Consider the following 11520-nt stretch of genomic DNA (forward strand, 5'->3'; position numbering starts at 1 on the left):
GTTCAGCTGTGACTGAGTCGTAAATCTATATATTCAATTTCCTTCGGTTTAGTCCTGTTATTCATCAGGGGTCGCCACAGTGGATTGAGCCACCAACTTATTTAGCATATGTTTTGCACAACAGATGCCAGCACTGGAAAACACTCATACACACTCATAAAACAATTCGATTCCCCAATAGCACATGTCTTTGGACTGTGGGGGAAGCCGGAGCACCCGGAGGAAACCCAAGCGAATGCAGGGAGAACATGCAGACTCCATGCAGAAACGCCAACTGACCCAGCTTAGACTTGAACCAGTGACCTTCCTGCAGGCACAGGATGTCAGCATGATGTCATATTGATGTTGTACCCCAATGTGCCCCAATGTCGTGGGGACATTGGATTTTGTTTGGAAATGAAAATCCTGTTGTCGTCAGAACCCAACGTCAATGTCCAACCTGATATCAACCAAATATCAACGTCTAATCATGTTACACCTTGACGTTGTGTGGACGTTACCACTATGACATCTATCAGATGTTGGATTTTGGTCACTTTCCAAAACTACCTAAAATCAACCAGAAGTCAATGTAATTTGACATCGTTTTCGGACATCAAAATAACGTTGTTCTTAGAGGCTGGCTAGACATTGAATTTTGATCACCTGACAACATGACCTAAATCTAACCTAATAGTAACGTCTGATGATGTTATGCCTGCTGAGCTTCTTGCTGTGAGGCAACCACCATGTCTCCCGTATCTATATTTGTCAGTCAATATTTTCTGTATTTTTGCAAATAATTTAATATATTACAAAATGTTATTGCTGTTTACCGCTTGTTTACTACATTACCCAGAATGCCTGTAAAGATATTTTGGTGTTAAAAAAAGAAAACTAAAACAAAAATATGATATTTGGTGTGGATCCAAGAATGTCAATGATAAGGGATTAATAAAAGTAAATAAAGTAATATTTGGTGTAATTTGTTAAGTTGTAAAGCAACAAGAGACAAATCAGCGTATTTTAAAGAAATACATCTAATTTAAAGAGAGATTACGGTTTTATACATTAAAATAAATAAATATGCAAAATAAAAACGTCTAATAGACTATATATAATCCTCAGGTCAAACCACGGAGTTAAATATATTGGTCCTTTTTTAATCTATTTTACATAGCTTATAGCTTTGTTGGGTTACCGTTTGATTAAAGTTCCCGCCCAAATGGTTTAAATTTTAACGGTTAAACATATTAACGGTAACCAACAGACAGTCGGATCAAGAAAGGTGAGTTCGTTTTCTGCTGTTTATAACTCTTATACAGTGTATTGTATTGACCTTAAAAATATACTTTAATATCTAATGTTAACTTTCTAATTTAGTTTATATTTTGTCTGATTTATTCACGGAAGAAGATTATGAATGAATATTAGCCAGTAGTGCTGCTGCCATTAGTAAAGTGCGTCTAATAAATTTGTATATTTACACTGATGTGATTAGACAACGTGACACTTATTGCATTACTAATCAATTTATATTTGTATGGCATGTTTATATTATGGTTTAAAAACTAATTAAACGATTTAGCTGTATCTTTATGTACTATGAAGTGTAATAAAATAGGCTACTATAGTAATACTGGTGTTTTTCAAGAGAACTATACTGTATTATAGCATATACAACATTTCTACAGCATTGACCTACTGTTGTGTTAAATACAGTGAGCTGATCAATTAATAAATGGTGTAGGCCTCGTATAGGATATTTTAGTTCTTTAAATCTGGTGTATTATATTATAAAACCCATAGAAAACAGCCACTTGAATAAGAAAAAAACAACAGAATATTTACAGTACTGTTCAAAAAGACTATAAATCACTGGTATTTTAGACATTTATATCTGTTTTATCATTTACTGCTGAGCAATATACTGATAAATATTTTATTAAATTTTTTATAATTATATTATTTTATATGTATTATATTATAACACATTTGTATATATTTTTAGAGATGCTGGCAGTGATGCGGTTAAATGCTGAGTGCGCAGAGCGTCAGTCCCTCCCTCCTTCTCCCTCTCCATCCCTCCCTCTATTTCTCTCTCGCTTTCTCTCTCGTGATGACGGCTGCTGTCGTGCCTCCACACCGCATGTGTGTGAGAGCGTGTGTACGGTACATGGATCATTCCGTCCACACCAACGGAGACACTGCCGCCGCATCCAGCGATCATTCTCCCGTAGACCGACCGCAGATTCTCCCTCTCTCCGGACTCGGTGAGATGCTGCAGGTAAGCGTTTATCTTCTCCGTTAACCCTGCGGATCATGCGCATACAGTATCTGTCGGTGTGTGTGTGAGAGAGGATACTATTGATCTGTCAGAAGGGTTTTGTGATGCTCCATGCACGATCTGAAGGCCTACTGGAGCATATACACAGTCTATTTCTGTTGTGTGTGTGTGATATAATTATGCATGCTGATCGAGGTAAGGTTGGTTTATGTATTTGCACATTCGTTCATTTTTGAACAGTGACATTTGTTTTACATGCTTTTATATTGTTTACTAAGCTACTATGAATTTTGGGTCTGAAATCACATGCAAGCATGACTTCAAAACCACATTAGCACTATTTAATTTACTGAACAGTGTTGTACTACTATAGTCGTTGGCTGCTAATATGATTTATTTAGATTAATAATTATATTATTAAGGTTTGAATGTGGAAATATAAAACCAAATTTACCCTAATATGTGTTCTGTGTGGATCTCTGGAGATTTAGAAATGTGCTTAGGGTTGGTTTATAGGTCAGAGTAGTGTATTATTTCTAGAAATCACCCTTACTTAAGTTACAGTGAAAGCTATCTGGCTTTTATAGAGCGTCATCTTTTCATTATTGGCTTTATGGAGAAACACAGAGCATCAAAACACTAGAGAAGGTTCTGCGAAGAGTGTAATGCTTCAGGACTTCATCGTGCAACTCAAAAAGGAAAAACATCTATATTATGACATTAAATGTTACATCACATTATAGAAAGATTCACTTTGCTTTGACTTAAAATGGCTTTTTAGCATTGTAGAACTCAATTAAATTTTGAAAACTTACTTAAACCAGCACCTTATTTATTTGTTTATTACATTTCTAAGCCAGAGAGGAGCTAAACTAGTCTTAAAATAATCATTTACAAAACAAAATTCTATAAATGTACAGCACAGTTCATATATTTACAAAATGAATGCAGAAATAAAAGCTTAATTATTCTTCCAGATGCTAACACAAAGGAATTCACTTCAATAAATGTAAAATGTTGAAACAAATATTTGTATATCAGGTAATTATGCATTTATGAATGTTGTTAGATGTATTTATCATTGAATCTGCATTTGCAAATCGTCACAGGGCTGCTTCGAATTTGTGTGCAGTGTTTTTTGGCCTTCCTAACAGATTTGTAAAGATTCGACACAAGCTCATTCTGAAAACGTACCCCTATATACATTTGTGGAGTGCACCAAATATGCACCAGGAGCTACATTTAAATTTTTTTTTTGCTGTTTTTGTTTTTGCGAATCCACCAGAGGCTGCTGTGCATGCTTTTTCACCTCTCAAATTTCTCTCGCAACTGCCATTCACTCTTGCTGTTTTCACCTAAATCCAGCAGACACTGGCTGACTGACCGATCGAATGGCCCCCTCTCCTTTTTCCCTAAACCCAACCAATAGTGTTTTCAAAAGCACAGATTGACCCACCCACTCACTTCCCTAAACCCAGCAGACAGTGTTTTCAAAAGCAATCCAGAAAAAAGCCCTTTGATTTTTACCATGTTTACCACATTCTCACCCTGTTATTTACTTCTTTATTTTTAGTTTTTAGATTCTGTTTTTGTCAAACCCACTTTCAGGAACCGAACTTTGCCAAACTCAAACCTTGTCGTCGTGGTCAACTCATCTCTGCGTCTTAAGTCTGCCAACATAGGCAGCGAGCCACTAGAAAAACTGGTAACAGCGGAAAAGCCATCCATATGGAGGTAAACGGTCAGCTGGTTAGCGCGACAAGGAATAGCATCATACAGCCCTGCAGCGTTCGTTACCTCAGGCATACGTACCTCTGGCTTTATAGTTTGCGATCTCCAGAAATGTATATAAGGCTATGTATTCAGAATGAACCTGTGTTCATTCATTTTCTTGTCGGCTTAGTCCCTTTATTAATCCGGGGTCGCCACAGCGGAATGAACGACCAACGTATCTAGCACGTTTTTACGCAGCGGATGCCCTTCCAGCCGCAACCCATCTCTGGGAAACATCCACACACACTCATACACTACGGACAATTTAGCTCACCCAATTCACCTGTACCGCATGTCTTTGGACTGTGGGGGAAACCGGAGCACCCGAAGGGAACCCACGCGAACACAGGGAGAACATGCAAACTCCACACAGAAACGCCAACTAAGCCGAGGCTCGAACAAGCGACCCAGCGACCTTCTTGCTGTAAGGCGACAGCACTACCTACTAAGTCACTACGTCCTTTGTTTATTTTTTATTTTATTTTTATTTATAGTGTCTTCTGTTTAGCCAATCACAGTGAGCGGTTACTCCAACCACATCAAAAGTAGCTTTAAATGGTTCCGCAACACGACAGGAGAACACTTTTCTAATCCATATCAGGCTCTTTACGATTTTCGGTGACTAATTCACAGTAATGTGATGAATCTCTGATCACCGCAGATACATGAAGGATAATAATTCAATAAAGCCGGCATAAAAGGCCGTAGACAGAATTAACCGTGTCTGTGGGGATGAGCTGATGAAAGTGTGTCATGTTGGGGAGCAGATCACACACACACACACACACACACACACACACACACTGACTCTTCATACACTCACAAACACACCTTACTGTGCTCTGTTTTCTTCTTGAATGTAGCACAGTAGTGTTTGTTTATATCAGGTGTGTTTATATCCTCTACACAGGTCAATCAGGACTCCCGAAGGCATCAGACACTTCGGTCGTTATGATTGGTCGATATTTAAATGAGGCTGTCTAGTGTTACAGTATATATTGAAATCAGAGATTATTAAATGCATTAATAGTTAGTATATAAAACATGATCATTATATTGATAAAAGCATACAGGTCTGCACAATTCGGTTCGAGCCTCGGCTGGTTCAGTTGGCGTTTCTGTATGGAGTTTGCATGTTCTCCCTGCGTTCGCGTGGGTTTCCTCCGGGTGCTCCGGTTTCCCCCACAGTCCAAAGACATGCGGTACAGGTGAATTGGGTAGGCTAAACTGTCTTAAATAAGGAAAGCATTTATATTTCTTTTGCACTGTAGTGTCATCCAGCCTGAACTGTGAGTAAACGGTGAGCTCTCAGAGGAACACCGAGTTCAGATGATCAGTCAGATGAAGGACAGTGTGTGTGTGTGTGTGTGTGTGTGAATGTGCAGGATTCAGTTCTGCTGCACACACACAAACACCGCTCACGTGAAGGGCACACACACACACACACCGCCAGGTCAGCTGAGAGCATCACACCAATATAGAGTACAGCAGAATATTAACAGTACAACACTTAAAGGGACAGTCCACCCTTTAAATGAATATTCTGTCATCATTTAATCATATGAGCTGAAAAAATGAATAATAATTAAAGTGCTGAATACAATAATAATTTTATATCTGTTCTAAATATTTAAATTAAAACTAAACCATTTAAATAATTAACTTAAAATGTTCTGACTTATTTATTTTAATCCTCATTATGCATTCAGATTCATTTTAAGGCAGACATTTCTTTTTATATACAGTAAAAAAAAAAATATATATATATATACTAGGATTTTTTCCAGCTGTGGCGGCACACTCTGTTGGGCATTTTACACAGATCTACCACTACATCTGGCGTTATTTCATTGACAGATGTCGTGGGTGCAGTATTAAGTCGAGATTGCATTCATGTAATAGCCTACGAGGCATGTCAATCTCTGCTTGACTGCTGATTTCCTCTGTTCGTGCACAAAACTTCTTGTGCTCCCTCAAATATACGCTGCTCAAGTGCGATTGAGGGCCTACTCACACTATGCCATCCGTACCGTGCCCAGGCCCGTTTCCCGGGTCGTTTGAGAAGTGTGAGTGCGCTGAATCGGGCTCAAGCACGGTTCACTTGGCCGGCCCTGGCCCGGTTGGAAGAGGTGTGCCTGAGCGCGGTTCACTTGGGCTTTGAAACTGAAAGCAAGACGTGACTTTTAAGGGACTGTTTCATATGGATTTATTAATCATTCTTACTGTTCAGTGAACGCAAACTGCCGTAGTTTATTAAAGACGAGAACTCCTCACTGCATGACAGCTGCGCACCTTCAGCGGACCTCCTCATTCCTGCAGCACGAGAGCTTTATGATTATGAGCGCCAAAAGTGGCGGATCTGTTCAGCGAAATATCTGACTGCGTGTCACAGCATCCCAAAGGACTGTTTTGCGAAATATTTGACTGCATGTCAAACGACTGACACGATAAAACTAGAGAAATCTCCACCGTGCTACTGAGTGAGAGAGCGCTTCTCACTGAACAGTGGAGCAGCGATGACATAAGCGTGCTGAGGCCCGATTGTGGTGTGAGTGCGGGTCGTCGGGGAGACGGGAGGGGGGACAAGCTTGCTTTGGCCCGGTTCGAGGCAACTGTACCTAGTGTGAGTACGGCCTTAGTGCGTTTATGTAAAGAGCATGTCTCCAACATTTATTAGATTTGCTAGGAATATCTATGAATGTCTCCGATAGACTTGCGGAGCGGACCGCGGCATTAATGCGTCCTGAAGTGAAGTGAAACGGCTATAAACTCCAGCAAGATAAAGTCATTATACGCAGAGCCACAGACCTTTATCTATAAATAAAGTATAATTATGGAAACTGTGTTCATCATAACTGAAAGCTACGCCGTGTTTGCTGGCCTCAAGCGTCACGCACCTGTCGCACAGCACTACTACGGTCACAGAAAAGTTTGTGCTGTTATTATTCACTTACATTTTCGGTGCGATTTTTAAACCGCTATTTAAAAACGATTGAATATTTTGAATAAGAAGCTGTGATGTAGCCGTGGCGGGATGAATTTTGGTGTGTATATTTATAATAGTAGTGGAACAAAATGGCTTTTAATTTAATTTTACTGTAAGTTTTCAAAAATGATCTGTGAGCTCATATTAGTGTCAAAGACGAGTCTTTTTGCTTGTATGAACGTGCCCATTTTTGGATGTAAGATGAATCTGTTTTGTTTTAAATTGCTTTAGAGTCATAGTCGGCAGTTTTAGTGATGCAGTGAGTTGTCAGACGTATTTAGGCTTCGCAGCTTTTTGAACATTTTAAAGCACTCATGAGTTATACATTAATTTTATTTAACTCCATTTATTTCAATGCAGTAAAATAACAATGAGGAACAAATACAGTAATAGCATGAGTAATAGCTTGATTAGCTGTCCTAAAAATCATCTCAATCTTTATAAAATGGTCAATTCTTTCCAAACTGAGACATTCAAGTCATCTGGTGAAATTGTATTTAGTATATATTGCAGAAAACAAAACATCCCAGTGTTGTCGTTTTTTTTTTTTCCAATACTGTAAGCCGGACTACTTTTTTTGTAATGTAGTTTGCGGGTTGATGTGTAGTTTTTCTTTATTTACAGCGTGCTTGTCTTACAGTGGCGCCTCAGAGCTCTTAGTGTGATAGTTTCAGTGAATGAACAGCTGCTGTGAGTGTGATTAACACTGAAAAACTCTATTAACCCTTCAGTCTCTGCTCGTATCTGAATGACAGATCACTGCACTGTAAATGTGCCTCCGTGATTCACTGCGCGCGCGTGTGGGCTGATAACATTGTGACTCACGTCTGTGACTCAAACACACATTTATTCATTCAGCAGATGCTTTCGGGAATCACAGATGCACTGAACTCGATGCACGATCACGTTTACTTTTGTTTGTTTTGTTAACCTAGTTAAGTCTTCACATGTCACTTTAAGCTGAATACTAGTGTCTTGAAGAATATCTAGTCTAATATTGAGTGCTGTCATCATGGCAAAGATAAAATAAATCAGTTATTAGAGATAAGTTATTAAAACTATTATGATTAGAAATGTGTTCTTCTTTCCGTTAAACAGAAATTAGGGAAAAATATATAAACAGGGGGGCGAATAATTCTGACTGCATCTGTATTTAATATACTGAGCCTATGACTTACCTTTAGTCTGAAGGACAGTTGCTTGAATCTGGACTGGACAGATAACACTCGTCTCTTTTGTCGACCCACTTCCCCTCCTGTGTTTTTATTTATTTTAAGATAAGTGCAAACTGGAGAGCTGGATGAATTATTGATGATCCTGCAAATGGTGATCCCTCAAATGAAGAGGCATGTTTAATTAGCAGAGCTGCCTTGAAAAGCTCATTAACCCTCCACAGGCCTCACATCAATACAACAGTAATCACTCAACTCACGCTGTTATTTATACAGGAAAATGGAGACTTTTCAGGAAAACATCTGCATGTGTAAATTAGGCCTGTCACAATAATCAATATATGGACTTATCGCACAACACATGGACATGACCTCAGTCATTTTTGGTGATGCAATATACACTAACAGATAGAGCTGGGCGATGTCGACCAATTTGGCATCGTACGACGTCTAATGTGAAGCATCGCGATGGACGATGGTATCGTCATCATGCGAAAAAAAGTGTGGGGGGAGGGGGGGCAACTCGTTTGCAGGCAATATGACTCCCACAATTGCATAGAAACTCCCGGAACTTCCAGGAGACTTGGGATGTCTGAATATCACGTTTAACAACTGTAGTGAGACGCGATCCAGCGGGACATCTTTCATAAACTCTCCGATGTGCGCTGCTCTCTGCCTGGAGCTCAGAGGAGCGCATGACAGCGTGTGGCTGTGTGTGTGGTCACGTGATGTGCGTTTTCAGCAGACGGAGGGCTGTTCAGAAATGCTTGGTAAAACGGTGTGGATGTTGATCATTTTCGTTCTAAAATGGCATTTTACACTTAGACGTATGAGTGTAAACAGGGCCTCAGTGTGTATTTTTCGCGAGCGGCTTTGCGACGGGGGCGGGGCGATGGGTCGTGATGCCGGCTCAGCATCAAGTTGGCTATTGGCCATCGGCGATGGACGATGGCATCCTCTATCGGACCTACCCTACTAACAGACCACTTTATTGGGTACAACTGCTCGTTAACTTAAATTTATAATCAGCCAATCACGTGGCAGCAGCTTAATGCATTTAAGCATGTAGACATTGATCTGCTGCAGTTCAAAGCGAGCATCAGTATGGGGAAGAAAGGGGATTTAAGTGACTTTGAACGTGGCATGGTTGTTGGTGCCAGTCGGGCTGCTCTGAGTATTTCAGAAACTGGACAATAAAAGATTGGAGAAACGTTGCCTGATCTGATGTGTCTCCATTTCTGCTGCCACATTCGTATGGTCGGGTCAGAATTTGGCATCAACAACATGAAAGCATGGATCCATCCTGCCTTGTATCAGCGGTTCAGACTGGTGGTGGTGGTGTAATGGTGTGGGGAAGATTTTCTATTTCCCATTAGTACCAATCGAGCATCATGCATTACATCATGCATGCCATATATCTGCATCAGGAGTTTACATAATAAAAGCAAACTGACATTGCACTCAAAAGCACAACTATGAATGATCAATGCAGGGAATGTTCTGGTGGGCTCCTGCTGCTTTCCATATCTGTGTATCTGCTTGTGTTTGTTGCCATGACAACTAAATGACTCTATTCCAATATAGAGAATAAAACTAGCATTGCATGAAACTCTGAGTCAGTGTGTGTGTGTGTGTGTGTGTGTGTGTGTGTGTGTGTGTGTGTGTGTGTGTGTGTGTGTGTGTGTGTGTGTGTGTGTGTGTGTGTGTGTGTGTGTGTGTGTGTGCAGAACAGAAAAGCAGTGTTTGTGTTATTTATTTATTCTCTGTTTCGCTCTGTTTTAGGTGTCTCTGTGTTTAGCCTGACTCATCTAACTGACAGCAGGAGGCCAGAGATACACACACACACACGCCTTTAATGATAATGTCTACACCCTAACTAAACCAAACCTCACAGAAACATCATTAGATACTAATAAAACATGTTCTGGCTGATTTAAAAGTGTTTTAATTAGTGAGGAGCTGTGAAATTTCAGTACTAGTCCGTGGATTTCATATCTCACTATTTAAGTCCTCAGAAGTATAGATAAACTAGTACACGCACACAGGATTGCTGTCCATCTCAGTAAGGACATTACATAGACTTCTATTGTTTTTTTTCATCAGTTTAATGATAATATCTATAGCCTGGCTTATAGCCCCTAAACCAAACCCCAATAATAACACGTTTCCTTTCCATTTATAAACATTTTAATTAGTAAGTAGCAGTGAAATATCAACATTAGTGGGTCATTTTGATCTCACTATCTTGATATAGGACAACTGAGCCCTCACAATTATAGCTAAACCAGTACACACACACACACACACACATGTTTGTCTAATTATCTTAGTGAGGACATTACATAGACTTCCATTGTTTTATATTAGGTTAACGACACTGTCTACAGCCTAACTAATCCAAACCCAATAGAAACATCATTAGATACTGATAAAAGCATATTTCTTTCCGTTTTTTAAGCATTTTAATTAGCGACGAGCAGTGAAATGTCAACACAAGTGGGTGTTTTTTTATATCTCACTATATAAGTGAGCCCTCACAAGTATAGCTAAACCAGTACACACACACTACACACACACACACACACAGGGGTTTCTCAAACTATCTTAGTGAGGACATTACATAGACTTCCATTGTTTTTATATTAGGTTAATGACACTGTCTACACCCTAACTAAACCAAACCTAATAGAAACATCATTAGATATTAATAAAAGCATATTTCTTTCCCTTTTTAAAGCATTTTAGTTAATGAGGAGTTGTAAAATGTCAGCACTAGTGGGTGGTTTTCATATCTCACTATATAAGTGAGCCCTTACAAGTATAGCTAAACCAGAACACATACACACAGGTTTTCAGTAAGGGCATTACATAGACTTCTATTATTATTATTATTTTTTATATCAGCTAATGATAATATATATAGCCTAGCTCTACCCCTTAACCAAACCCTAATAAAAACACAATTCTTTTCTATTTATAAGCCACAAGGGCTAATTTTCATTTGTTGCCAGATTTTAAAAGGCAACCTAAAATTAAAAACACATCATCACACATACAAAAACAGTGAAGTTACATATGGAAAAGGGATAAAACATGCAACTATCTTAGTAAGGACATTACATAGACTTCCACTTTTTGTTTTTTTTTATAGCAGGTAAATGATAATATCTATAGCCTACCCCAAAACCAAACCTGACAGAAACATTGTTACAGATTTTTATTTATAGGCTTTTTAATCAGTGAGGAGCAGTGACATGTCAGCACTAGTGGGTCGTTTTGATTTCTCACTATTGACCTTATTTGGCAGGGTGGAAGTGCGCTCG

The 11520-nt window shown here is 39.2% G+C and overlaps 1 protein-coding gene across 2 annotated transcripts in view; it reads left to right on the forward strand.

Annotated features, from left to right (window-relative positions):
- Positions 1–2121: 2121 nt before the first annotated feature.
- The window catches only part of epn3b (epsin 3b), a 22909-nt gene continuing 13510 nt past the window's right edge, over positions 2122–11520 (forward strand). For both annotated transcript variants that reach the window (XR_015477117.1, XM_087238051.1), the window contains exons 1-2: positions 2122–2266; positions 9980–11520. The exon at positions 9980–11520 is cut by the window's right edge and continues 576 nt beyond it. The gene's annotated coding sequence lies outside the window, so the exon portion shown is untranslated. The remainder of the gene's footprint in view (positions 2267–9979) is intronic.

Source organism: Danio rerio, chromosome 1 (genome assembly GCF_052040795.2).
Source record: "Danio rerio strain M-AB ecotype USA chromosome 1, GRCz13ab, whole genome shotgun sequence".
In the NCBI taxonomy this organism is placed as follows: Eukaryota; Metazoa; Chordata; class Actinopteri; order Cypriniformes; family Danionidae; genus Danio; species Danio rerio.